This window comes from Acinonyx jubatus, chromosome A2 (assembly GCF_027475565.1).
Source record: "Acinonyx jubatus isolate Ajub_Pintada_27869175 chromosome A2, VMU_Ajub_asm_v1.0, whole genome shotgun sequence".
In the NCBI taxonomy this organism is placed as follows: Eukaryota; Metazoa; Chordata; class Mammalia; order Carnivora; family Felidae; genus Acinonyx; species Acinonyx jubatus.
In genome coordinates, this window is record NC_069383.1 from 18,080,584 (window position 1) to 18,108,144 (window position 27,561).

The 27,561-nt window shown below is 37.6% G+C and overlaps 1 protein-coding gene across 7 annotated transcripts in view; it reads left to right on the forward strand.

The window, feature by feature from the left end:
• Nucleotides 1-3,620: 3,620 nt before the first annotated feature.
• Nucleotides 3,621-27,561, forward strand: part of CNOT4 (CCR4-NOT transcription complex subunit 4) — a 146,406-nt gene continuing 122,465 nt past the window's right edge. For 2 of the 7 annotated variants that reach the window (XM_027075541.2, XM_027075539.2), the window contains exon 1: nucleotides 3,632-3,865. The gene's annotated coding sequence lies outside the window, so the exon portion shown is untranslated. Of the gene's footprint in view, nucleotides 3,866-4,598; nucleotides 4,682-27,561 lie in introns of all 7 variants that reach the window. The other 5 variants (XM_027075540.2, XM_027075542.2, XM_053218048.1 and 2 more) reach the window with 4 other exon arrangements.

Sequence of the window (27,561 nt, forward strand, 5' to 3'; positions counted from 1 at the left end):
TAACCAATCACACTCTAAGTATCTGATGTGTATGGAGCCTCCCATTCGTTCTCTGTGCTCAATGAAAATGTATTCAAATATTTTTGGGTTGATTCTTTTTTATTCCTAAGAAAATAGGTTACATTATACTGTATTATGTTGTATTTGTTGTATATATTATGTTGTAATTTACTCTTTTGTAGTTGGAAAGAAAATTTACTTTAAGTAGGCTCCACATCCAACGTGGGCCTCGAACTCACAGCCCTGAGATCAAGAGTCACATGTCCCACCAAGTGAGCCAGCCAGACCCCTTACTTATTCTTTACCTAACAATACAACATGGACATTCTTACAGGTCAGTATAGAATTCTTTTCCTTTCTCTTTTTTATATAGCTATGTAATATTCTAGAGAATGGAAGTACAAAATTTAAATTAATAACTTTCCCAGTGATGGATATTCAATAGCATGATCTTTTAAAACTGTAAATCAGATCACGCCTCTTTCCAGGGTGCCTGGGTGGCTCAGTCAGTTGAGCATCCAACTTGGCTCAGGTCATGACCTCGCGGTTTGTGGGTTTGAGCCCAGCATCGGGCTCTCTGCTGTCAGTGCGGAGCCTGCTTCGGATCCTCTGTCTCCCTCTCTCTCTGCCCCTTCCCTACTTGCGCTGTCTTTCTCAAAAATAAATACACATTAAAAAAAAAAAAAAAAAAAAGATCATGCCTCTTTCCCTCAAAGGCTTTCCTTTTCACATGGAATACAATCTACATTTCCTACCACGGTGTAAAAGGCCCTGGATGATCTGGTCCTTGCCTCTTGTTAAATTCACCTTACACTGCTCCTCTTCTTGCTCACCAGACCTGACACTAACTAGCCTTCTAAGAAGGTTTTTTTCCACCTTGTGGTCCCTGCATATTTCTTCTCTTAACCTGTAAAGGTCTTCCCTGTCTATCCTCTTCCCTATGCATCAAAATTAAGTTCCTCTCTTATACTTTCTCATAACATCTTATAAACACCTTCACAGTATTCATCACCAGTTATAACCTTATCTAAGAAATTGTATTTACAGGTCTTATTATCGAATCTCTCCTTCCTCTACGATGCACTGTGCTCTATGAGGACAGATACAGTGTTTTGCTGACCTCTGATTTTTTGTACTACCAGCACCTAGCATAGTGCTTGAAGGTAAACAACATTTATTGTGTGAATAGATGATATATCCTACACTGAGTAATCATTAACCAAGTTAGATAATGGAATTTAATGCTAATTAACTTTTAAAATGATATGAGATTACATACTATATGGCTAAGTCTTATGAGCCACACACACACACACACACACACACACACACACACACACACACATGTGAAAACTTGGTAACCTAGAGCAGTGAAAAGAATACTGGCACAAGAGGGCACTAATTAGTTAGTGACCCAGGAAATGTCACTTCTTTGCTGTGAGCCTCGATCAAGGAATGACCCTCAGCAGGTGTGGTATTGCCCCCTAGTGCTGGATACTCTGGGAGGTATTCCTGGTCTTTAGAGAGCAGAGAGGCCAGGTAACCTAGACTTCTTGCAAAATGTTGGAAAAATTATTTTGTGTCCCTCACGGCTTTTGAATGACCCAGTGTAGGTAAACTAAACCTGTGGATAACTATCTGTACCTAAAACCTGACCTATTTTACATATGGACGCAAAGCTGTTTTCTACTTTTACATAATTGTAACAGTAAACGTTTTAGGATTGCAGGTACAGTAGACATTGAAGACAGATTAATATCATTCACCAGAGGTGGTGGAAACACCACACCTGTGTCAGTTGTAGCTTTCACATTCATGGGGATTTTACTTATAAATGCCAGCACTTGATTTACGGCTTGATTATATTTCCTAGAATCGTTATGTCTGAGCATTTATGCATTGAAACAGAAATCGTATTATAAATTACTTTCTTTGTATTTTTTATATTATACTTTATATTCAATTTAAATCCAAATCATGCATGTGTATGCAGGTTATATTATCTATGCATTTCATCTTAGGCTAATAAAGGAGATATTATGAAAATATTTGTCATTTAAAAAAGGTGTTGGGTTAAAACAATGTTGTGAAACACTGGATTTGATAGATGAGGATTAAGATCCCTTTCAGGTCTTAATGCAATGGCTCTAATCTTTAATAATGGAAAGGATTCTTTTTATTTTGTTCTTTTCATTACTTTATCTTCCAGCATAAAATTAGTAAGAAAAAAACCACACACATTTAAAAAAACACATCTCCTACTCCAAATGATTTCTCAAATTTCCTTGCTACACAGTAATTTCATGATTTTGTAATTTCAAATTTATGGTTAATCGCGAGTTTATCAAGTTCTTTAAGGTTTCACCAAATAAATTGTTGTCTCTAGCCTTGATAGTGAAGAAACTGAAACACAAAAAAATCAATGTATTAAAAACCAAAAAGAATGAAATGAAGGATTCTCACTAGGAGATTAGGTTCACAGATTTAAAATCGCAACCTTTCCCCCTATTCCTTCTGTTTTATATTTTTCATCAGTTATGATATACTATGCATTTTAATTATACACTTAAAAAATGGATTGTCTCCTCCCCCCTTTCCTTCGCCCCAACACACCTAGAATAGATACAGGCATTCTTAGAACAGAAACAGGGAATTTCGTGTTTACTCACCGTCGTCTTTCCATATATAGAACAGTGCCAGGCACACAGGAGGAGCCCACTGAGCATTCATTGTATGAATGGGCGAAGAATACACGCAATAAGCAAAACTGAGTGCTTCGAGCGCCACTTTCACCAGAGCTCTAGGAGACCAGCGGGTGGGATCAGGAACTTGATTTTTGTGATTGAGGATTCGTCAGCGCTCGTAGGGATTGCGAGTACATTCTGAACATTCGTTGGGATGTACTGATATGTGGTGGTTGGTGAACTTCATGCGCAGAGCCGTACAGGTAGAACACCGAACTAACAATGATCTGCAGCGAAGTCCACATAATGTTCTCAAATTTATATCATTAGAAACACGTTTCTCTAAGTGCATGGCTCCATCGTTCGCTGGTATATCTGTACAGGACAATTTAGGATACTTCCTCACTGGAGATTAACGGTGAGGATGGGATCAAGGGTGGTGGCTCCAAAATGCGCAAAGACGGGAAAAGGAGTTAACGCTCACTTTTCGCAAACAGACGCCAAATTCAGAGTCAAGGTCTCACCCCAGATCAAATCCCGCGCTCCTCCTACCGACAACCTGCCTCTACCCCGCCTCCTTTAATACCTATGGTGGGCGGGGCAGAGAAGAGAGGTTCCCGGTTCCCCCTAAATTGGTTAAGCTCGCCCGAGTTCTGGTATCCCAGTTCTGAGCACACACCGAGGAAACGGAGCCGCTAACGAAGACCGCCGACTGAATGACAGCGGAGCTTTACACGAGGACAGAGAACGAAGCAAAATACGAAGAAAGGCAGCTGTGTAGCGGCCACGTGAGGCGGGCCATCCCGTCCACTCTCCGAGCGAGAACTTCAACTCCCGGCTTGCAGCTGGGCGGTTACCCTCCGCGGACTATAACTCCCAGGGTGCTGCGGGAGCGGCCCCCGGCTCTCCTCCCGCCCCTCCCCCGCCCCTCCCGGCCGGATCGGCGTGCGCCTGCGCACCGGAGGCCGGAGGAGTCTTACCCTAATGTAAGATGGTGGCCCGTCTGGCTGTGGAACCCACCGAAAGCTGAGAGTCTGTCTCTCAGCCGTAAAGGTCGGACTCGCTGAAGCAATCAGGCCCGGTTCTGAAGAGTTTTTTCCCCGACACTCGTTCAGTGGTCTCTTGTGAGGACGCGGCAGCGCGTGGAGTCGGCTAAGGGAAAAGCGAGGCAAGGCAGGCGGGTGAGTCTATGCGGGGCTGGGCTTAGGGGAAACCCGGGGCTGACCGGCTACGAGAGAGCGGAGGCTTCGCTGGGACTGTGCAGGCCGCACCCCCCTTTCTCCCCACCCCCCGCCTCATCTTCACCCTCCTCCTCCTCGGTCTTCCTCCTCCTCCTCCTCTTCCTCCCTCTCCCCTCTACGCCACAGCAGTTACCACCAGGAAAAGGGAGCGGGGCAGAAGGCGGCGCGGCGGCGAGCACCGACTCCTTCGAAAATTTCCTCAATTGGGGGAGCCGAGGCGGCTTCTCGTCTTCAGCTCTCTCCCCTGCGTTTCTGTAGGGGCAGAAATCTTGGGTCCCAGTGCTCCCTTGTTTGCCCAGCCCTCTTTCCCCTCCCTGACGTCCTTGTCCCGGTAGCCCCCGTCTCCCAAGACCCAAGCCATCACTTCCACTCTGACCCGAGTTGTTGCTGCTCAGCAGTCCCACTACTCATCATTGCCCACTCGTCCTGCTGTTTGTTTTTTGCTCCACTGCTGCCACTCTGGAGACACCCTTTGCCCCCCTCTCGTGCTTGCAATCAGCCCCTACTCTCTCTGCCACACTAGCGCTTCTTCCGATTTGCAGCCTTTCCTTTGACCACATCTGTCATTTGAAAGCTGCCCCTTAAGTATCCAGATGCTGCTGCTGCTCGATCTAACCCACCTGTTTCACAGCTTTCTTGGGAATTGTCCGTTCCTTCCCTCTTTTCTATACAGATTCTTTCAACCTACACTTGCAGAAAAAAGGGATGCCCCGTGTTGGCCCCTGAAAAGTCAAGTTGGGAAGTGAATGAAGTGAGGTAGGATACTGTTAAACGTTACGAGTGGAGATCATTTATTCAGGCTACTCGGGTCGGGAGAGGAACGTTTCCCTTTTGCTTTCAGTGATCTATTTGTGGATTATTCGCTCTGGTGGGACCTTTTTTCTCCTTCTATTTTTAACCGGTTTCTCCATGCTGCTAAGCATTCTACTGAATTACCTCTCCCCAGGACACTTAATGTGAACTCTGATTATACCAACAAATTAGCCTAGGCATTTCAAAATAAGATAAATCTGGCATAGAACCAAATCCCTCTGTGAACTCCACACGAAAATATAAGGGAGATTTTGATTATCTGCCGGTTCTGTGTGGGTTACGGATCCTTTCCCTATTGAAAATTGATTATTGACTAAGCAAGTTATATTGAGGTTCAGCTTAATTGATGACATATTTATGGTTCCAGTGGAAATTTCCTTTCCAGCTAATATCAGACTTAGTATTTTTGGATTTGAGAAGTTCTCTCTTTCTAACATTTCTAGAATGGTAGTAATCCGAATAAATTGTCTTGTCTTGAAAACTTGTTGGGTATGTATGCAAAAGGAAAGTGAATTTTTTTTTTTCAGAATTAAATCCATCATTTTTTCCAGAAAAGAAGGGGGCTGGGAAGAGAAATGACAAAGCTATGCCCTTACATGCATTTGTTGGCACTCACTGTCATTATTATCTACATTAAAAAGCAGAAAACTAGGAGCACGAAGTGGTTCATGATGTCCATTTTTTGACGAAAGCAAAATTGAAATGCCCTGACTAATGGCACAAGGGGAAGAAGGAGACTACAATCACACCACTATGAAAAAAAGAATTAACAGAAAACAGGATTTCCCAGATCAGATACATACATTTCAACATTTCAAGTTTAACATAAATAAGACACTGTGTTCTTAAGACGTAGGTAAAAATGTTAAAAGTCATAGTAGCAATTTCATGCAGCAGTATCCCTCTTATTTGCAAAGTGATGTACCTCAAGTGTAAATACAAATACATACAGTTACCCTTTTCATCACTTCTGCACATTATTACTGTGATTTTTATAAATTTTACCTGTGATACTTGAGGAATCTTCATTTAGCATTATGTTTACTCAATTGTGGTAAGTGCTCTGGTATTATCAAATATAAATCAAGGTTAGAAAAGCTGTTTACAAAACTTCCTTTTTCCTTTTAGCCACTTTAAGCCCCAATTTGGGGAATCTAAATCCCCACTCTGAGAATTTCAAGCAATTTACGTAGCAAGATTGTCCTGAGTTATAACTTGAGGTTTTTCCTTTAAAAATTACTTACATTTAGTTTGTTAGTAGGAACGTGTTCAATACAGTTGATCTTCAGCTCTAAAATATGTCGTTTTTCTTTGTCATACGCTGGTGGAGAAGCCTTCCACTTTGTACCTGCAAATAATTCTAACACACAGGTTTAGAAAACCCTTGGTAGTCATACTTGGCTGATTGGTAAGCAGTGTGTTCTAGGAGAGGACTGTTTGGCAGAAAAGTATAAATGATGGTAATACATCTTTGGTAGAGATGTTTTACCTCATTAAGTATATTCTCAAGTAATTTTCTTCACTCCACACTTTTCTCCTGCAGTCATTAAATTCTTAGTTTCAGCCCTTGGAAGTCAAAATGAATTTACTTTGGGATCTTTAGTACATTTGAAGAAGGCATTTAAATTTTGTTGACATTTTGATAAGGAAAGCAGGAGCTATAATTTCAGAATATTTTTGTATGGTTTAAATTTTTAGATGTAACTTAAACATGGCAGCTTCATACTTTCGTGCATCTTGTTTGTTTGTTTGTTTGTTTGTTTGTTTGATAGTTTGGAATACTTTCTGCCAGGTTCAGTAGTTGAATCCTTCAGACGAATAGATTTCTCTAGGAAGGTTTTTGAACATGAATTACTTTAAGTTTATTACATAATATTTGTTGTCATAATATTGCATAGGCAAATCTTTAATTTTATTAGGGTGAGACTGTTAAAATCAAATGACAAAATGCAGGAAAATTTTTGTACTGCCCTTCAATTTCACTAGCAATAACTTTCAACTCCTTGTTTTGTAAGAGAAAGAGAGTGTAAAAAGAGTCCTTGCATTAGGGGAATTTTACTTTAAAAATGATTTTAAATGCTTAAGAGAATGAAGAAAGTATTTTCTCAGTTTCAACAGTATGATTTCAGAATGCTTCCCGTTCCTTCCCTGCTCCTGGTTTTAAGGTTAAGAAGCTACACTCTTCGTTTGTGTGCGTGCATGTCTGTGTGCTTTGTACCTGCCAGTAATACTCAATTGAATCTATTTCAACTCATGTTATTATTTTTATAGACCATTCAAGTGAAACAGAAAGTTTTAATTTGGGAAAATTTCAGCCTCTGTCAGTTAGCTTTCTGACATTAAGTGTAGTACTGTCTTGACTTTTAGTGAAGGAAGATACACTTAGCTCAATTGGTTCCAAAGAAAAACAGTAGGGAAATAGGTTATAGAGATTTTTAGTGTTCTAGAAATAGTATAACTAGAATGTACTACATACTTTTCTCAAAGGATTTCTTAATCTAAATGGAACTTGTAAATGGTTTTGATCCCACTGGAATAGCATGTATTGGATAAAACTTAACACACTCTGAGATTTAAAAAATATTATCTTAAAAAAATTTTGTTACTTCAGAAATACTAGCAAAATCTACAAATGCCCATTCTTATATAAAATGTGTCAATATCCCTGATAACTTAATGATAGTAATAAACATTTTTCTCCAATTCTGAGATTATGCAAATTTTAAAGATGGAATAATTTACTCAATTATGTAGTGATGCAAGGAAAGAAGATAAGTGGGACTTTTTAATGACACAGTGGTCTTCTGAAAGAACTTTTTTTCAAAATTGTTTTTAATCTTGTTACTATGTGGTCTTCTTTATTAGAGAAGATTGTGTGGGGGCGCCTGGGTGGCTCAGTCGATTAAGCGACCGACTTCAGCTCAGGTCATGACCTCACGGTTCGTGAATTCGAGCCCTGCATCAGGCTCTGTGCTGACAGCTCAGAGCCTGGAGCCTGCTTCGGACTCTGTGTCTCCTTCTCTCTCTGCCCCACCCCTGCTCATACTCTCAGTCTGTCTCTCAAAAAAATGAGTAAACATTAAAAAAAAAATTTCTAATGTTTATTTATTTTTGAAAGAGAGGGGGAGGGACAGAGAGAGGGAGACACAGAATCCAAAGCAGGCTCCAGGCTCTGAGCTGTCAGCACAGAGCCCGATGTGGGGCTCTAACTCACAAACTGAGATCATGACCTGAGCTGAAGTCGGATGCTTAACCGACTGAGCCACCCAGGAGCCCCCTCCGGTATCTTTTCAAAAACAAGTAGTATGTTTTTTTAGTTATGGTAACCCAAGTCTTACCTCTTGAGTGTTGAGAGAAAGTATGGAGAGCGAAAATAAAAAATAATCATTTTGGTTTATTTCTAAAACCATCCTGGAAAAAAAGTCAAGGCAAAAAAAAAAAGCAGTGTAATTAGAAGAATAAAATGACGACATTTAAACATAGCTGGTGTTGCATTCCTGCTTTTGGAAGAAGTTAATGAATGATGTTGTGGGAAAATGCTGATTGATTTTTGAAAAGTAGCTATAGACTAAAATATCAAAGGGGTAGAGCATTCCTTAGCAACAAACAGATACATTGTCATTAAGCCAAATATCTGAAATTTCTTAAGCATGTTTTTTCAGTCCTTGGAATAAAGAGAAAGTGCTAATTTTTCTGATTATTTAAGAACCTATTAATTCATTCCTTGTTGAGGGCAATAGGTGTCTTCAGATTGTGGATTTCTTGAAATAGTATTGGCTGATTTGTATTATTGAACATTGTAGCAACTTTTTTCTTCTTTTTTTTCTACTTTTTGTATCCTTGATTTTTTTCCTGATGTTTTTTATTTCCTGAAGTTTGGATGGACCTTTTTGTGAATGCTGTAATTGACTGAAAATTTGAAGTATAAACAGAATTCCTTTTGGTAATAAGATTATTCTTTTGATAGAGAGCCTCCTCCCCCCCATTTTGATCACTTTTTTTTTTCTTTAAAACTTAATTTTATTAATCATTAGAATTAGGGTGCTACAAGTTCCCTGTTAAATTAGATCTTCCCGGATATTTGTTTTCTTACTCTGGGGACCTAGGTATTTGTTGGGTAAAGAACATGTTATAACGTATCTTGGTTTTGTCATTTAAAATGAAATAAAGACCATATTAATACTTTAGCCCTGGGGTGCTGGGTGGCTCAGTCGTTTGAGCATCTGACTTCTGTTCTGGTCATGGTCTCTCATTTTGTGGGTTCTAGCCACGCATCCAGCTCTGTGCTGACAGCTTGGAGCCTGGAACCTGCTTCAGAATCTGTGTTCCGCCCCCCCCCCCCCCCGCCCTCCCTCACTTGTACACACATGTACACATTTTCTCTCTCTCTCAAAAATAAGTAAACATTTTAAAAATACTTAAATAAACTTATTAATGTCAAAAAGTTTCAAACAAGTTTAAAAGTAGACACCAATTGGGGCTCCTGAATGGCTCAGTAGGTTGAGCATCCAAGTCTTGATCTCAGCGTGGGTCTTAATTTCAGAGTTGTGAGTTCAGGTCCTGCTTTGGGCTCCATACTGGGCATGAAGCCTACTTAAAAAAAAAAAAAAAAAAAGGTGACACCAACTTCTATGTAGCTGTCACTCAGCTTCATAGGTTATCACCTCATAACCAATCTGATTTCATCTATACCCCTATTTACTTACTTCTCATCCCCCTACTCTTTGACCTGGATGATTTTGAAGCAAATCCTAGTCATCACATTATTTCATTTGTACTGGAGCTCTTTTGACATAATAAAATATCTTGATTTTTTATCAAGATGATTTAATCGGCTTGTCAAATAGTCTTTGAGTACTTACATATCCACCTTTTGATCTATGGTCCAACCTCTTCTTAAGAGTTTATTATCTCGTTGGGTAAATTTTCACAGTAATTTAATTAACACCATCCAAAGCAGTGTCTGCATTATGTGTGGTGTATGTAGTCTGAGTCCAGTATGTCAGTGTAGGGATACCTTCAGACTCAAGTTCTAGGAGTGAGACTTCCGAGAGAAAGTGGGACTTGAATAAAGAATATATACTATCTGCATAGATGGAACATCTCCAGAAGGAGAACATTCCAGGAAGGTTAGGAAACATGAGCAAATGCTGGTGGTGACCAGCATGATGTGGAGAGTTGTAAGGAGTCTGACCTCAGTGGAACAGGGTTTTAATTTCTGGAAATGGTGTCAGGTAAGTTAGTATACTAGGGTAGAGCTAGGTTATGAAAAGTTTATTCAGTGTCAGGTTGAATTTCCTCTGCTAAACAGTAAGGGACCATTAGAGATGGTCAGGAGGCAGGAGATAACATATTAAACATGCCTTTTTTTTTTTTTTTTTAAAGAAACATTCCTTTTGAGTAGGTTGCCACATATTTTGGGGTTGACAGTTGAGTTTGAAAAATTAATGACTAGGCCACTGAGGTAAGGGGCCACTGAGAAGTTAGTGTTGAAATTCTGTAGAATTTGGCAGCATTGATTCCATCTTCTCTTCAGTCCCTTACATTCAGATATGACACCAAGGTTTTAGAGCATAGAGAACTGAAGAAATGTGGTCTATTTATCTTTGATAGTAAACTGCAGTTTATTATCCAGGCCTGAAGGGAAGTGATGTATGATTGCTCAAATAACACTCTCAAAAAATTTCTATAAAAAATATCTACCAGTGTTTTAAAAAATTTTTAGATATTCTTTCATTGAGGAATACGAGTTTAGAAAATAAAAGTCTTAATTACATGATTATAAGAGATGGAACACTTGTAAAAGAGAAATTTATGCCTCATCCTCTTATGTGTGAATGAGTTCAGAAGGACTATTAGGAAACTTACATCTGAACAGTTCATGTGGTACAGCTAAGTATATATTATTGAATATATTTAGAGTTTGATAATGACCTGATTAGAACAGAAGAAATGGCAGAAAATTCTAATAAAGTAGAGCTCTAAATATTGTCAGCCTCACGCTTACTTAAGGATGGGAAAGTTTAGGTCAACAGGCTAAGGAAGAATGTAGGGACATTATTAAACGAAAATGTGTTCTTTGATTTTCTTTCGTTACCCTTTTTTTTTTTTTACAAACGTATTAAAAATAGATCTAGCCATATTTGTTTTATTTGGAATTTTTCTTAAGTTCTGAGACCCTTGAAGTTCTTCTCTTCTTTGTTTTGTTGACTCTTCATTAAACCAACTTTCTTCATCTGTTTTGTATTTCTGGAAAATTTTACATTTGTGAAGGAAAATTTTACATTTTATCTAAAAGCAGGGGCGGGGAATAGATTTCTTGCTTCTGGCTTTGTAAATAGTAGGTGAAAAATACTGTATTGCCATTTATTCTCTTATTGCTTCCTTCAGTATCACATGTATTCCTTTTCTACAGTATATAGCATGTAGATCTCAAGAATTCTCATGGAGTAGGAAACCATCTCAAGCTTACAGTGCTTGCAACGACTTCAAAATTAAATTTTCTTTATTTACCCATTATTTTCAGTCCTGATATTATAACATTCATGACCTACTATAATGCCATGGACCTTTTAGGTACTTAGGAAATATTGATAAGGATACAGATGATGATGCAGTATATAGTACATTATTGGGAAATGTCTGTTTTTCCTCAACATTCCCTATATCCTAAGACCTCCTTAATCCTGGTAATGTGACAGAGCTATTTTTGACATTTTTTACTTCTTTATTTAGCTGATCATGTGTGCTATCTAAAATGGTCACTAGAATAGAAAGCTGTTGCCTTCTTGAGTGGGTTAACGGGCTTTAATATATTAACTTTGGATTTAAGACTGAGTTGAGATTCCTTTATGCAGGAGAATCTTGAGAAGGATTATATATCTTTCTCATTGCCATCAGTATATTTGGGAGGGAAGTAAAACTCAAATATACGGTACAGGAGAATCTTAGTATTTGAGAATATCTTCAGAGGTAGCTAGCTGCCAATCCAGTCTTTTCCCAGGAAATTTTAATTTAGTCCCTTGGAGCATGGAGCCATTTATAAAGGTCACAGGCGGTGGTTGGGGGGAGAAAATGGTTCCCTGCTCTAAAAAATCTCTCTCAGATTTTAATAACTTAAATCCCAAATTATTAATAATAGTTTGCTTTTCTTTATTCATGTAATTCTTGGGGTGGAGCTGATTTTGTGCTAGTGGCTTTGGGGTTGCCTTGGGTGGCCAGGAGGTAGGTGCATTTTAAACCCAGGAAGAGGGAGGGGAGGCAGAAAATAAGTGAGAAAACTTCAAATTCGAATAATGGCTATTGTGCATTCTTGACTAAAGCATTGATGGCCCTGGCTCCTTTGCTGCCTTTGGCTATATACGTCAGGGTTTTTTTCTAAGTTAGATTGTCAGTTTGAGTTGGGAAGGCTATAAACTTTTGTCTTTTCCAAATCAAACTAGTGTCCTTGTCCAGTGTTGTGCATTTTAACCTCTGCAGCTCAAAACCTGACAAATTTGTCTTTTCTTTGCCGGAAGGAAAGGGGAAACAGGAAAGAGAAGAAAAGGATAGGTATGATCCTCCTCATTTGCTTATATGTTAGTGATATATTGTTCTAAGATTGTTTTATGGAAAATCTTCTTTCATTTTTAATTTTATGTAATCGGTTATAAAATAGCTTCATGAATTTACCAAGTGAGTCCTTAGGAACCTTTTAAAAGATCATTTGGTAGCCACGGAGTTAGTGATAGGTTGAAGAGTACTTTTAGAAGTTGATGCTTGGTGGTACTTTTTTGAGATTCCTTACTTCTAAAATCTTTCTCTCATACTGGACACAGTCCTAATGTGAGTTTTGCTTCCAAAAAGTGAAGCTAGTAATTTCTTTTTAAGGTAGCTACCTTCCCTGCATTGTATTCAAATGTATTTTGATCCTGATGAAAGCAAGTATGACAGTAAAAGACTTTAATACAAGCATGCTAACAAAAGAACATTTGTTAGTCATGTGTCACCATATATTCTTTTGTCTTGCTTAACAATATTTTCAGCAGCTTTGGTGAACCCTGAATAATATATGATGTGTTTGTGTTTACAGATTGTATTTTTTGTTATGTACTACTAAATTCTATAATTTTTATTTTTTTTAATTTTTATTAAAAAATTTTAATGTTTGTTTATTTTTGACAGAGAGAGAGAGAGAGACAGACAGACAGACAGACAGACAGAGCATGAGCCGGGGAGGGGCAGAGAGAGAGGGAGACACAGAATCTGAAGCAGGCTCCAGGCTCTGAGCTGTCAACACAGAGCCTGACGCGGGGCTTGAACTCACAGACCATGAGATCATGATCTGAGCTGAAGTCGGACGCTCAACCGACTGAGCTACCCAGGCACCCCAAAGTTCTATAATTTTTAAAACCTGGCATCATATTAAAGAAAATATTTTCTTCAGTATTTGGAGCAAAGGACTAACTTAAATGATTTTTCATTGTTGAACATAGTTTTTGTTTGTTTTTTAAAGTTTATTTATTTTGAGAAAGAGAGAGAGCATGAGCAGGGGATGGGCAGATACAGAGGGAGAGAGAGAATCCCAAGCAGGCTTTGTGCTGTCAGCACAGAGCCCATTGTAGGGCTTGAACCCACGAATTGTGAGATTACGACCTGAGCCGAAACCAAGAGTTGGACACTTAACCAACTGACCCACCCAGATGCCCCAAGTTGAACATAGTTTTTAATAGCCTATGTTTTTCTGTACAAACTCTTTGAATTCTCCTTATTTTTATTTTTTGCTCCTACCAGGAGTATGCGGTATAGTATGGAGCCAGAATGCCTAAGTGTGAATCTTGGCTGTACCATTCACTACTTGTCAGACCTATGGTGGGTTACTTTACCCTGACTGGGCCTCAACTTCTGCATTTGTAAGATAGAGATGCTAAGACTGTTGTGTGGAGTAAATGAGGGAACATATGTAAAGCTCTTAGAATAACGTTTGGCACATAGTGAACCTTGTATAAGTGTTTGCTGTTACAATATGTTATTATACATTGGAAAGAATCAGAAAACCTTCATTTTTGAAGACTTATTTTTTTATTCAATACAGTTAATGTTTAGGCACTAGATGTATGTTTTCAGTAGTCATTTGACCAGCTGGAAACACAAGTAATGTGTTTGAGTGGATAATCAAAGGACTGGCCTGCCTGGAATTCTTTTGAATCAGGGAGTAATAGAAAATGAAACTGGATAGGTATGATAGAAAATAATTATGGAGTGTTTTGAACTGAGGCAGAGAAATTTAGATATGGTTGTTAAGAGGGCAATCATTGCAGTCATGGCAAGGTTCTTTTTTTTTTTTTTTTTTTTTTTTTTTGAGTAAGGAGAGTGATGTGTTTAAAATAGTATTTAAGGGAAGAGGGTTTTGAGTGTCCTTGGTAGCATAGAATTATTTGATTTTATGTGGACAGAGGGGTTTTTTTTTGTTTTTTGTTTTTGTCCTGTTCACTGATCTACCATAAGTGGCTTAGATAGCACCTTACAGATAGTAAGCGCTCCATAAATACTTACCTACTTGGTGGATAAATCTTATGGGAGACTGTGAGATAACAGAGAGGGAAGCACAAAGGACCCAAATTAAACTTTTGGGACCTCTGCCTTTAAGAGGTCAAAGTGAAAAAAGTGTTATTAGAGGAATAATTGGAGAGGTAAAAGGAAGACGGAAAAGCTTGAGTTTTGGAAAACAAAGAAATTTTCCAGGAGAGGGAAGTCACAAAGATGAAAAATAGGAAGATCTAATATGGTACCACTTCTATTCTCAGACGAAAAGGAAGTGACATAGTCCAGTACAACATGCAAGGAGAATGAGTATAGAGAAAGCCCTTTGGCTTGTGGTGTAATGGTCATGAACCATGTTAAAGCAATTTCACAAGCCTAGGAATGTAAATCAGATGGTGGGGGGGAGGTTAAGGAAGATGTAAGTGCAGAAGTCAAGACCATTCAGTGTAGAAAATGACTGAAAAAATGGCAGGAAGACATTGCAATAACACTTTCATAGTTATTGAATGTGTAGTCTGAGAGATTCTATTTATTAGAGAGAAAAAACTTGAGGCAGCTTGTGCTGAATGTTCTTAAGTTTCATAGGAGAGAAGATACATGTGCTTCTTCAAGACTGCCACTTGCTAACTCTGTAACTCTCCCGGTAACATGGAGGCAATGATAACATGTATTTCATAGATCTGTGATAAGGATTAAGTTATTTAATCTTTTTTAAAACACCTAGAAGAATGCTTGATACCTGATAAATATTAGCTATTATTATCATCCACTGCTAAAGTGAGGAAGAGGGTAGGATTAGAGGCTCAAAGAGAAAAAGAAATAAATGAATTACCACCAAGTAGTAGCAAGAACTAAATGTAAAGGCCTTAGAACCTTTGCTCTGGCCGTTTGCTCTGCCTGGAGACTACTTTTCCAAATATCCACATAGCTACCTCAACTCCTTAAGACCTTTGCTCAAATGATCTCCTTTTCAGTCAGGCCTGCCCTGACTGTTTATTTACAGTTAGAACACAGGCCCCTCTCTCTTAATTTTTGCATTGTTTTATTTTTTTCAATACTTCTTTTCATACATATTATAAATCCATTTATTCTTTATATATACTGTTTATTGCTGATCTCCATCTACTGGAGTAGGGGTGTTTGTTCCCTGACATATCCCAGGTTCTGGGAATAGTAGTTGGTGCATAACAGGTGCTCAATATATGCTTGTTGAATTAATAAATTATTCTACCATTGAGGTGGGTTTTCTGAGATAGGTGAACACTACAAAGAAGTTGACCTCAAAGATTTCCTCTCCTTTCTGAAATGAGTTTTCTGGGTCCGTTTTGGTACTGTTTACCTGGCAGTCAGTCACTTGGGAAATCCATTTAGCTGAGGAAAGGAAAATGTAAGATGAATCTCTTTTTTGCTACAATAATTATATTTTACATTTGATGAGCTAATAAAAACTTATCTTTGAGTACTTATTAGATACTAGGTGTGGTTCTGACCTTTTATTAGTTTTCAGAAATTCTACAACCTTGCAAGTACCTTATAGTTTTCTTGCAAGCTATCATTAGGGTTGAAGGGGAAGCCCTTTGCACTGAGACTAAGCGTGCTTCCCAAGACTGTTTGTTGTCTTCTTTTGACAGGGAGCTTCTTACAGTCATTCCTGCCTCCAGCATTCACAGCCTTGACACTGTTACTTGCCTGAAGTATATAAGGACTGATCTTATATTCTTTATCCCTTTTTATGTCAGTCACCACCAGTCTCACACTTTAATCCCCACAAGGTTCTTTATATTTCCTCTCTTTTCATTCCTCTCCATCATCAGCAAAATTTCTTGTATCTTTGTTTTTTTCCTGAACATTTCCTCTACTTTTCTGGAAACACTGCTTCCCCTGCAGCCCTCTTACTTGTTGGCGATTAAGTTGTTCTTTTTTTTTCTTGTATGCCATCTTCAGAGGTCAGTGAGGAATCCCATGCGCTAAGATTTAAAACTATTTCCCATTCTGACTTCCTCCATTGAATAGGAGTTGAAGAGAAAGCCTGGTTCCACTGAGACTGAAAATAGGGCAGATGTCTTATATTCTCCTTCTCTTCGTGAAGCTTGGCTGTTAACAGGTTATATTGTCCATAAACCCTTGTTTGCTGTCACCTACTGCACCTTGGGTTATGTCTTCTCTTTTCTTGACTATTAAAGCTCCTAGCTCACTGTTATTCTTGCTGGCACTATGCCTCTTTTAATTCTTCATAATTTCAACATATACCATTTCCAGTCCTTGTACTGTGGTCTCTTAAGTCCTAAAATTCTTCTTTCAAGATTTTGCTCAACACCTCATCTCAGTCACTCACTCCATGATTATATCTTACACCTTCTTATCACCAATAACTTGAACCCTTCCCTGATTTTCAATTCATGTAACGCCCTCTGCCATCTGTCTTTTCCGCTCATTCTACCTACTATTCTAACTCAAAATCTTTTACTGTTACTAGGACCTCCAGTCTGTGGACTGCCCTTTGCCCCCTTGATTTTCTTTCTTCTTACCTATTATACATTCATTACCTAGTGATCAATCATTATATTCATTCCCTCTCATATGCCCCCTACTCTCTTGCTCCTTTTTTACTTCTTCATACTCGCTTGGCAAAACATCAACTCTAGTTAAATCATATTCTCTTGAGTACTTCATGTCTGCACTTGTATGGCTCAAAGCAACTGAAGAATACAATTACGATGGGCACTTTTCACTTTGGATTCATAATAAGAAACCTCTGGCATCCCTTAATATTGTCTGGCAGTCATAGTCTGTTTCCTTAGTCCACTCATTTTTCCCTCTCACAGATCACTAGTTATACCCTTGCCTTTCTTCTCAAACTTCCAACCTTCCTCTTCTTACTCACTCTCAGTTGATGGACCTGTTTCCAATCCATTGAGAAAATAGAAACCGCCAGAAGAACTCTTCTTCAGACTCCTCCACCTCCACACCTGTGTACCTGCTAGTCTGACTCACAGACATTTGCCTTCTGTTACTATAGATGAACTGTCTTTGTTCCTGTCTAATTCAGTTCTTCTGATTAATGCATTAGATCCCATCCCCTTTCATTTACTCTGGACATTGGTCTAGCAATTTTCCTCCTTCTCTTCAGATCATTAATTTTTTCTTCTTTCATGGATCATTCCCATCATTGGGCAAATATGCTGTAATTTTTACCCTCATAAAAATATCTTCTGTTGCTCTTATCCATTTCCATTGCTGCAGAAGCCCTTAAAGCATTGTCTAAATGTACTTGTTCTAGTTATTTTCTCACGTTCTCTTTCAAGCCCATTTCAGTCAGGCTTTGGCCCCTATCACTCACTGTACTGATTGTTTTTGTTCAGGTCTCCTAACAATGACAGTGGGAAATCTAGGAGTCAGTTCTTTTCTTATGTGATCAGTCTACATTTGACAAAGTTATTTGCTCTTTCCTCTTTGATATACTTGTTTCACTTGCCTTTTAGGATACAACATTCCCTTGGTTTTTCTTACAACTTATTGGCTGTTCCTTCTTAGTCTTTCTTGGTAGTCTTTCTTTCTTCTCTTTGCCTACCTCTAAACATTGAAATATCCCAGAACTCCGTGCACGATTATCTTGTCTATTGACCCTCACTCTCTTGATGATCTCTGCTAGTTTCATGGCTTTCAATACCTTCTGAATGTTGATGAGTCTCAAATGTATTTCTCCAGTCAAGACTACTTTCCTCAACTCTAGATTTGTATAGCTCGTTGCCTCCTTAATATCTCCACTGGCATCGCTGTTAAATATCTCAAATTCAACATGTCCAAAATAGAATTTATGCTCTTCCCTCCCAAATCTGTCCTCCCATACCTGCTTCACCAATATATTCTTCCTTGTCTCAGATGTTGGCAGCTTTCAGCTGCTCAGGCCAGAAACCTTGGCATCATTCTTGACTCTCTTATTCTTACATTTATTCCATCAGGAAATTCTTGGCTCTACCTTTCAAACATACACAGAATTCAACCAGTTTTCACCATCTCCACAGCCACCATCATCTCTTGCTGGGTAATTGCAGCAGCCTTCTAAGGGATGTCTCTACTTCTACCCTTTTCTTTATGGTTTGTTAATATATAGCTGTCAGAATGATCCTTTGAAGGCATAAGTTAGATGCAAGAGATCTTGCACCACATCTGAGAAATTTCATATGAGTTGATAAGATTAGAGATTGTTCTAGTCTGTTTTATTTTACTAACTCTCATTGGTTCAGAAGGCAAATTTAATGTAGGCCTTGATTATATTATCAATTCCTATAAATTATCAATTTATATTATCAGTTTTTATGGGCGGACAAAGAGTTGTCAGGCATGATTCATGGTCTTCTTCTTTTCTCCTCATTAACCAACCCTGCAGAAAGGCTTGACACCTATATCCCCGAGGAAATTGGAAAGAGAAGGTCTGAGTTGGTTACTATTTCAGAAAGTTGCTTTGAATGCAAGAGTAGACCACCCTTTCTTCGTAGAGATCTGTTGTTGTTACTACCTCTAATCTCCTTTAGCAATATTAGGTTTCCCTCATCCCCTGCCAGATTTAGTGTCCTCTCTCTACCCCTGCCCTTTTTGTTTTTTCCTACTCAGATGGAAGTGCTGTATTTCTTTTTTTTTTTTTTTAACTTTTTTTTAATGTTTATTTTTAGAGATTTTTTTTAACGTTTGTTTATTTTGAGAGAGAGAGAGACAGAGTGTGAGCGGGGGGAGGGACAGAAGGGGAGGGAGACACAGAATCCAAAGCAGGCTCCAGGCTCTGAGCTGTCCACACAGAGCCTGACGCGGGGCTCGAACTCATGAACCTTGAGATCATGACCTGAGCTGAAGTTGGACACTTAACTGACTGAGCCACCCAGGCACCCTGGAAGTGTTGTAATTCTTGACTTCACTCTATTTGAATTAGTATTTTATACTCTAAGCTCCCTTTTCACATATCGTCAAACCCATTCTTAAGGCTGGGATGCGAGTTGGTTTTACTTTTGTTAACAGAATTTCCAATAGAATGATACTGAACATGATAGGAAAAGGGGAATTGATACAGATAAGTGAGGAAGAAATGATGTGTAAAATTGTGGGGAAGTGAATGAATGTACTTGTCATAATGCTAATAATTTCTGGAAGACTTACACTGTACTGCACATAAAGAAGTTTGGAGATTGGCAAAAAAGAACTTAATTTATTTTATTTCTTTGCATTCTTTTCTCTGAAGGCAGATGTTCTCTAATTTTCTTTTTTTTTTTTAATTAAACATTTTTTAAGTTTATTTATTTTGAGAGCGACTGAGACAGCGTGAATGGGGGAGGGGCAGAGAGAGAGGGAGACAGAGAATCCCAAGCAGCTTCCGTACCCTCAGCATGGAGGAGCCATACGCGGGGCTGAACTCTTGAAACCAGGAGATCATGACCTGAGCCAAAATTAAGAGTCGGATGCTTAACTGACTGAGCCACGAGGTGCCCCTTTTTAAAAAAATTTTTAAGTGTTTATTTATTTATTTTGAGAGAGAGAGAGTGAGTGAGTGCAGGCAAGTCAGGGAGGGGCAGAGAGAGGGAGAGAGAGAATCCCTTACAGGCTCACACCAGGCTTGATCCCACGAACCGTGAGATCATGACCTGAGCCAGTATCAGGAGTTGGCCACTTAACCAATTTAGCTATCAAAATCAATTTTCTTTTGATTCCCATTCAGAAAGTTCTCTTGTACTGGGATCAACAATCCTATCAAAATTATGAGATTGTGTACACATTGCTATTGATACCATATCCTTTCAGACTATTGGACTTAATCTCTTAGTCTGAAGGTAGATATATATCTGTTATCTTAAGCCATTTCTTAGACCTTTGTTGTCCAATGTGGTACCCATGAGTTACGTACAGGTAGGTATTGAGCACTTGAAATGTGGCTAGTCTGAATTGAGATGTGTGCTAAGTGTACAATACTCACTGGAGTTTGAATGCTTAGTACAAAAAGATATAAAATATCTCCTTAGTAATTAAAAAAATGACTACATGTTGAGTTGATAATATTTTGAATGTATTGAGTTATATAAAATGATTACCTTTTGTTACTTTTACTTAATGTGACTAGCAGAAAATTTAAAATTCTAATAGTGGTGGAGCACTTGGGTGGCTCAGTTGGTTCAGTATCTGACTTTTGATTTCAGCTCGGGTCATGATCTCAGGGTTGTGAGATTGAGCCCTACATTGGGCTTTCTCTCTCTCTCTCTCTCTCTCTCTCTCTCTCCCTCTCTCTCCCCCCCTCCCTGCCTCCCTCCCTCCCCCTCCCTGCCTCCCTCCCTCTCCCCCTCTCCTTCTACTGCTCATGCTCGCGCGCTCTCTCTCTCAAAAAACATTAAATTAATAAATAAAATTATGATAGTGGTTTGTATTATATTTCTTTTGGGCACTGTCTTAAACTTACCTTTTCTTTGCCCTAATACTTTGAGTTATTTTTAATTCAGTTAATGATGTGTTTGTTATATATTCACTAAAAATGAATTTGATATTACATATGGTAAAAGCATTTTCTTCTGAAGTTAAATACTTTTATATTGTTTTTTTGTTTGTTTGTATTCTTTGTTTTTTATTTAAAGCAAGGGTTTAATAATAGTGGTCAAAGTCAAAGTACACTCTCAAGGTGAAGAGAGCAGGCTCATAGGTGGCAATTGCCTATATTGTTATCCTTCTTAGTATTAACTTTCTCAGGCCTTAGTTTTCTTTTAAGTATTTGACTTTTGCCATGCCCTATCATTCTGCTAGGTATGTAGTGGGGAGGGGCAGAGAGAGAGGGAGACACAGAATCCATGAAGCAGGCTCCAGGCTCTGAGCTGTTAGCACAGAGCCTGAGGTGGGGGCTTGAACTCACGAACCATAAGATCATGATCTGAGCTGAAGTCGGGTGCTTTACTGACTGAGCCGCCCAGGTGCCCCTGATATCTCATAGTTTTAATTTGCATTCCCTAATGGCTAATGATGTAGAATGGCTTTTCATGTGCTTTTTGGCCATTCGTATATCCTCTTCAGTGAAATGTCTATTTAGGTCTTTTGCTCATTCTCTCGTTGAATTTTTTTTTTTTCTGTTGAGTTTTGAGGGTTCTTTATATATTCTAGATACAAATTCTTTGTCCAGTATGTGGTTTGCAAATATTTTCTCCCACTGTAGCTTGTCTTTTCATCCTCTTCACAGGGTACTTCACAGAGCAAAAGTTTTTCATTTTGATGAGGTCCGATATGTCAGTTCTTTCTTTTATGTGTTGTGCTTTTTGTGTCAAGTCTAAGAACTCTTTACCATAGTCCTAAGGTTTTGACTTTAAGGTTTTCTCTAAGTTTTTTTCTAAAAGTTTTAATAATTTTACATTTAAGTGTATGATGCATTTTGAACTAATTTTTGTATAAGATACGAAGTCTAGGTTGAGGTTCTTTTTTCCTTTTTCTTTTAAGTACAGTTGCTCCAGCACCATCTGTTGGAAAGGCTATCTTTCCTCCAGTGAATTCCTTGTATGCTTGTCAAAAATCAGTTGGGCATATTTGTGAGGACCTATTTCTGGATTTTCTATTCTCTTCCATCCATCTGTATGTCTTTCTGTGTGAGTACCACACTGTTTTGATTACTGCGACTATATAGTAAGCTTTAACATCAGGAAGAGTGATTCCTCCCACTTGACTCTTTTTTCGAAATTTCTTTAGGTCTTGTAGGACTTTCCCTTTCCATATAATTTTTAGGATAAGCTTATCTGTATCTCAAAGTCTTTCTGGGGTTTTGCTAGTAATTGCATCACATCTATAGATCAATTCAGGGAGTGTTGATATCTTTATTGTGTTGTGTCTTCCAATCAGTAGTAAGTCTCTCCAGTATTTAGGTCTTCTTTTATTTTGATCATCAGTATTTTGTAATTTTCAATATACAGATCCTACACGTTTTATTAGATTTATACCTAAGTTTTTCAATTTGGGGGGGCATGACTGTAAATGGCATTGTATTTGTAATTTAGGTTTTCACATGGTTATTGTTAGTGTACAGAAATGTGATTGATCTTTGTGTGTTAATCTTGTATCTTGTGACCTTGTAGAACTCACTTCTTAGTTCTAGGATTTTTTGGTAGGTTCCTTGGAGTTTTCTAGGTAGAATTTCATGTCATCTGCAAACAGGCACAGAATTTGTTTTTCTTTGTTCCAATCTGTTTGTTCTTTATTTCTTTTTCGTACCTTATTGGCTGGTTAAAGCTTCCATAATTGTGTTGAATAAGATTGGTGAGAGCAGCCATCCTTGCCTTCTACTTGAGCTTAGTGAAGCAGCATATGGTTTGCACGATTAAGTGTGACGTTAGTCATGGGTTTTTTATAGATATTCTTTACCAAGTTGAAGTTCCCCTCTGTTCCTAATTTACTGAGAATTTTTATTAAGAATTTTGTCAAGTGCTTTTTCTGTAAGTCGATATACTCATGTATTTTTTTCTTTAGCCTTTTGATATGGTGGATTAAATGGATTTTCTTTCTTTTTTTTTTAATGTTTATTTTTGAGAGAGAGAGAGAGAGAGGGAGAGAGACAGAGCACGAGCGGGGGTGGGGCAGGGAGAGAGAGAGAGACACAGAATCAGAAGCAGGTTCTGGGCTCTGAGCTGTCAGCCCAGAGCCTGACACAGGGCCCAAACTCATGAACCGTGATATCATGACCTGAGCCGAAGTTGGATGCTTAACCAACTGAGCCACCCAGGCGCCCCAGATTACATTGATTTTCAAATGCTAAACTAGCTTCCCATGTCTAGAGTAAATCCCAATAATCTTTTTATACATTGTTAAACTTCATTTGCTAATATCCTGTGAAGGGTTTTTACATCTAAGTTCATGAGAAATATTTGTCTGATATCTTCGGTCTTTGGTACTGTGTCTGATTTTGGTCGTAGTAGTACTGACTTCATAAAAAGAGTTGGGAAGTATTCCTTCCTCTTTAAACGAAAAGATAGTGTAAACTTAGAATTAATTATTTACTTTTTTGTAAAATTCTCCACTGAAGCCAGCTGGGTCAGAGGATTTCTTTTTCCTGAGCTTTTAGACTATGAGTTCAATTTCTTAAATGCTTGGAGGATTATTGAGTTTATCTGTTTTATTTTGATTGAGTTTTGATAATGTGTGGTTTCTGAAGGATTGGTTTACTTTTTGTAAGTTGTTGGTTTATGAGTATAAAGTTCTTATTATTACCTTATTATGGCTGTTGGATCTTAGTAATAATCCTCATTTCATTCTGATATTTATGATTCTTGTCATTCCTCTTTTTTCAAAAAATAATTTTTTTTCTTAATGTTTATTTTTGAGAGAGAGAGACAGAGCATGAGACAGGGAGGGGCAGAGACAGAGAGGGAGACACAGAATCTGAAACAGGCTCCAGGCTCTGAACTGTCAGCAGAGTCCAATGCGGGTCTCGAACTCCAGAACGGTGAGATCATGACCTGAGCCGAAGTTGGATGCTCAACTGAGCCACCCAGGTGCCCCTTGTCTTTTCCTCTTTTTATTTTTTTCAGTCTTGCTAGAGGTTTGTCAGTTTCCTTACGACTGCTCCCCCAAGAACCAGCTATTGGGTTCATTAGTTTTTCTTTTCTTGTTTTTGTTTTCAATTTTTTTTTTTAATTTTTTTATTATTTTTTTATTATTATTTTTTTACGTTTATTTATTTTTGAGACAGAGCATGAATGGGGAGAGGTCAGAGACAGAGGGAGACACAGAATCCGAAACAGGCTCCAGGCTCTGAGCTGTCAGCACAGAGCCCGACGCGGGCTCGAACCCACAAACCGCGATATCATGACCTGAGCTGAAGTCGGATGCTTAACCGACTGAGCCACCCAGGCACCCCTCAAAAATTTTTTTTAAATCTCTGCCCTTGCTTATTTCCTTCCTGCTGTTTACTTTGGGTTTACTTTCCTCTTCATTTTGTAGTTTCTTCTTTTTTTCGAGTGTAAGCATTTATATGAATTTTCCTCTGGGTACTGCGTTAGCTGCATACTACACATTTTGGTATGCAGTATTTTCATTTTTACTTATCTCTGTATTTTTTTCCTAAGATATTTATCTGTTTATTTGTTTAATTGAAGTAGATTTGACACAGAATAGCTTTATTTTATTGTTTCCTTTGAGACTTCCTCTTTGGCTATTGGATTATTTAGTAGTGTGTTGGTATATTTCCAAGTGTGTGGACATTTATTAATTTCTAGTTGGATTTGTTTGTGGTCAGAGAACATACTCTAGGATTTCAGTTTTTTGTAATTTGTTATGTTTTATGGCCCAAGATGTTGTTTATCTGGGTGAATATTCCGTGGGTACTTGAAAAGAATGTATATTCTTCTACCTGTTTTGACTCTACCCAGTTTTACTGTAATATCACCTACTTCTCCCCATCCCTCATCTCTTACTCTCTTCTTACCCTGCCTGATCCATTCTGTTTGGTTCACATCCCTTATTTATTGGTTTGTATAGCTTCACTGACAATCACTTTCTTTTTATTCTTATTTCCTTCCCCTAGAATTCTTTATTTCCTATAAATTCTTTATTTCTGTGTCCCGTGTCTCATTTGACATTTTCAGTAGTTTTAAACAGTATGGAATATTTTTTTTTCTAAATTGTCACTAGTTTTTATGTTGGCACTGTATTTTATATTTATACTAGTGGCAAAGTGACCTTAAAATATTCTGCTCCAAGGTGAAATATTGCATTTTGTTTTTGTTATTTTTTCAAAAGCCACCCACAAAGTATGGTTCTCTGGACAAATTTAGACTGAATTAGGAATTATACGCTAAACATATTGCTAGGCATTAAATGAGAGGAAAATATGTGTCCTTATGACACTACATGGGACGCAAGATGAATGCCTCTGCAATGGTTGTAATAGTGTAAGACATCAGACACCAGATACTTAATGGAGAAATACCGTAGGATTTCAGAAAAGGGGGGATTAAAGAATATGGACAGGATTAATTTGTGTGGTCTTGTGAAAAGATAATACTTGAGTGAATTGTAGGTGGAGTGGGAAAAAGTTGAAATGGAACATTATCCATCTAAGGGGACTGCTCACCCAAAATGAGCATGGCCTATGGGAAGGAAAGTGAGGAAGACAGTCTGAGGCAGTAGGGTTATGCAGTAGTATGAGGGTAGAGGGTTCCTGAGCACAAGGAAATAATTTAAATCTGAACAGGAGTCAGTAAACCAAATTAAAGGTTATTAATCTGAAGAGTGACTTGAAGAATTCTGTACATATAAAGCATTGGCATAACCTGGGAACTTGTTAGAAGTGCAAAATTTAATACCCTACCTCAGACCTATAGAATCAGAATCTGCATTTTTAACAAGATACCCAACTGATTTATATGTATTGTCAAGTTTGATAAGTACCAGTCTGAAAGGAAATTAATCAGACAGAACTGGTACATATAGGATTCTGGAGAAGAGAGATTTCATTTGGATCCTGTTACTAGTTATCCTGTGTTGAAATTGAGACCAAAGGGCATGTAAGAGAGACCTGCCAAAGGAGTACGGTCAACAGGATTTAATGCCCAGGAGTTAGAGAATGGAGGAAGGTGCTAAATTGAAATTATGATCCAGTTTTGGTACTAGGCAGTTGAAAACTGGGTGGGCCATTGACAGGAAATAAAAGAGCTTGGGTGGCATAAAAAGCTGTGATTATTCTGTACTTCCAAGCCACTAGAACTTTTTGTTAACAGAATATCAGCATAATAATTATACTGGAGAGAAGTTTGGAAAAGAAATGAAAAAAATCGTTTAATTCCAGGATTCTGAAATAAATAGCATTTTTATTTTTTTGTATGTTCTCTTGATTTCTTATTAGTATGTGAACTTGTTTCTACATTGTTGTGTTTAGTGTAAGGCCATTTTGTATGCTTTAAAAATTTATTATGTAAATATTTTTCATGCTTTTTCATAATTTAATTAGTTTGAAAGGACTTTTTTTCCATTATAAAATATATACACTCTCAAAATTTTAAAAAGCAAACTAAAAATAACAGTGATTTCAGTATTTACATTTTAGATTGGTAGGGATTAAAATGTTTGGTTCTAATAGGTTTTAGCGAGAATGCAGATTGGTGCAGCTTTTTAAAGGGCAATTTGGCAATATTTGTCAAAGCCAGCAGTTTCATTTCTAGGAATTTGTTCTACAGATATACTGGCTCCAGGTCACTTAATGTATAGGCCAGTTTGTCATGTTTACCATTTCTTTGTATCAGTATTTTCAGGAAAATATTTTCCTAGTGAATATGGACAAAACTGGATTATTTCATGGGAGAGTTTTTCAGTTTACTCTGATTTCTTTCCAGCCCTTTGAAAAATTACTTTGTTTTTCCCCAGTATTTTCTGATTTCTATGCAGCCATTTAAAAAGTTATTTATTTTTGCATTTTGGTACTTTTGGGTTTCTTTTGTCAATTTCAAAGTACACATATCAGCCTTGCTTTTTTATGCTTTTGATTAAACTTTACAGCTGTTTATATTGGCTGGAGTGATTTAAACAGCTTTTGAAGATTTTTGGTGAGATTTGGTTGACAATTTTCCTCTTATCCTGATTATTTTAAGGAATGTTCAGCTTGTAGGCTAAAGGTCATAGCTTGGTTGATTTTTATAAATATATTTCATTTTTCAAGAGACATTTCACAACCAGTAATCATTATTTCAGTATAAATCTAACATGTATTTATTGTAAATATGTGCTGAAAAATATCTAGGTACCACACCAGTAAGAAATGCTAATATTTTGGTTATTAATGGCTATAGAAATTAAGAATATACTCTCATTAAGGCATTGGGAATAATAAAATTAAATACTGGAATAATGAAATATTTCATTCAAGCAAGAATGTGAGCAAACTAAAAATAAGTGGCCTAAATCTCATCACAAAAGACAAATTAAAAATTTTAATGACTAGAAACACAAAATTAACAAATCAGTTTATTAATATATTAATAAATATAAAAAATAAATATAAAATATTTGTAGAAATAATATTTATAAATATAATATAGCCACATCTTTACCCTGTTAATAAATATGTAAATATGTAGATAAGCATCAATATGTATATGCTAATAAATTACTGAATACAAATTTGTTTATACATATTATCAATATGTATAATGTGTTAACATATCAGTGTAATATATATATAATATTATAAAATATAATCAGGTTTTTATGGCTGATTTGTTCAGATCTTTGAGATGCATTTGTAAACTTGGTAATTTCAGTGTGTGTTGTTCAGCATACTGAATTTTGGAGACTTGGTT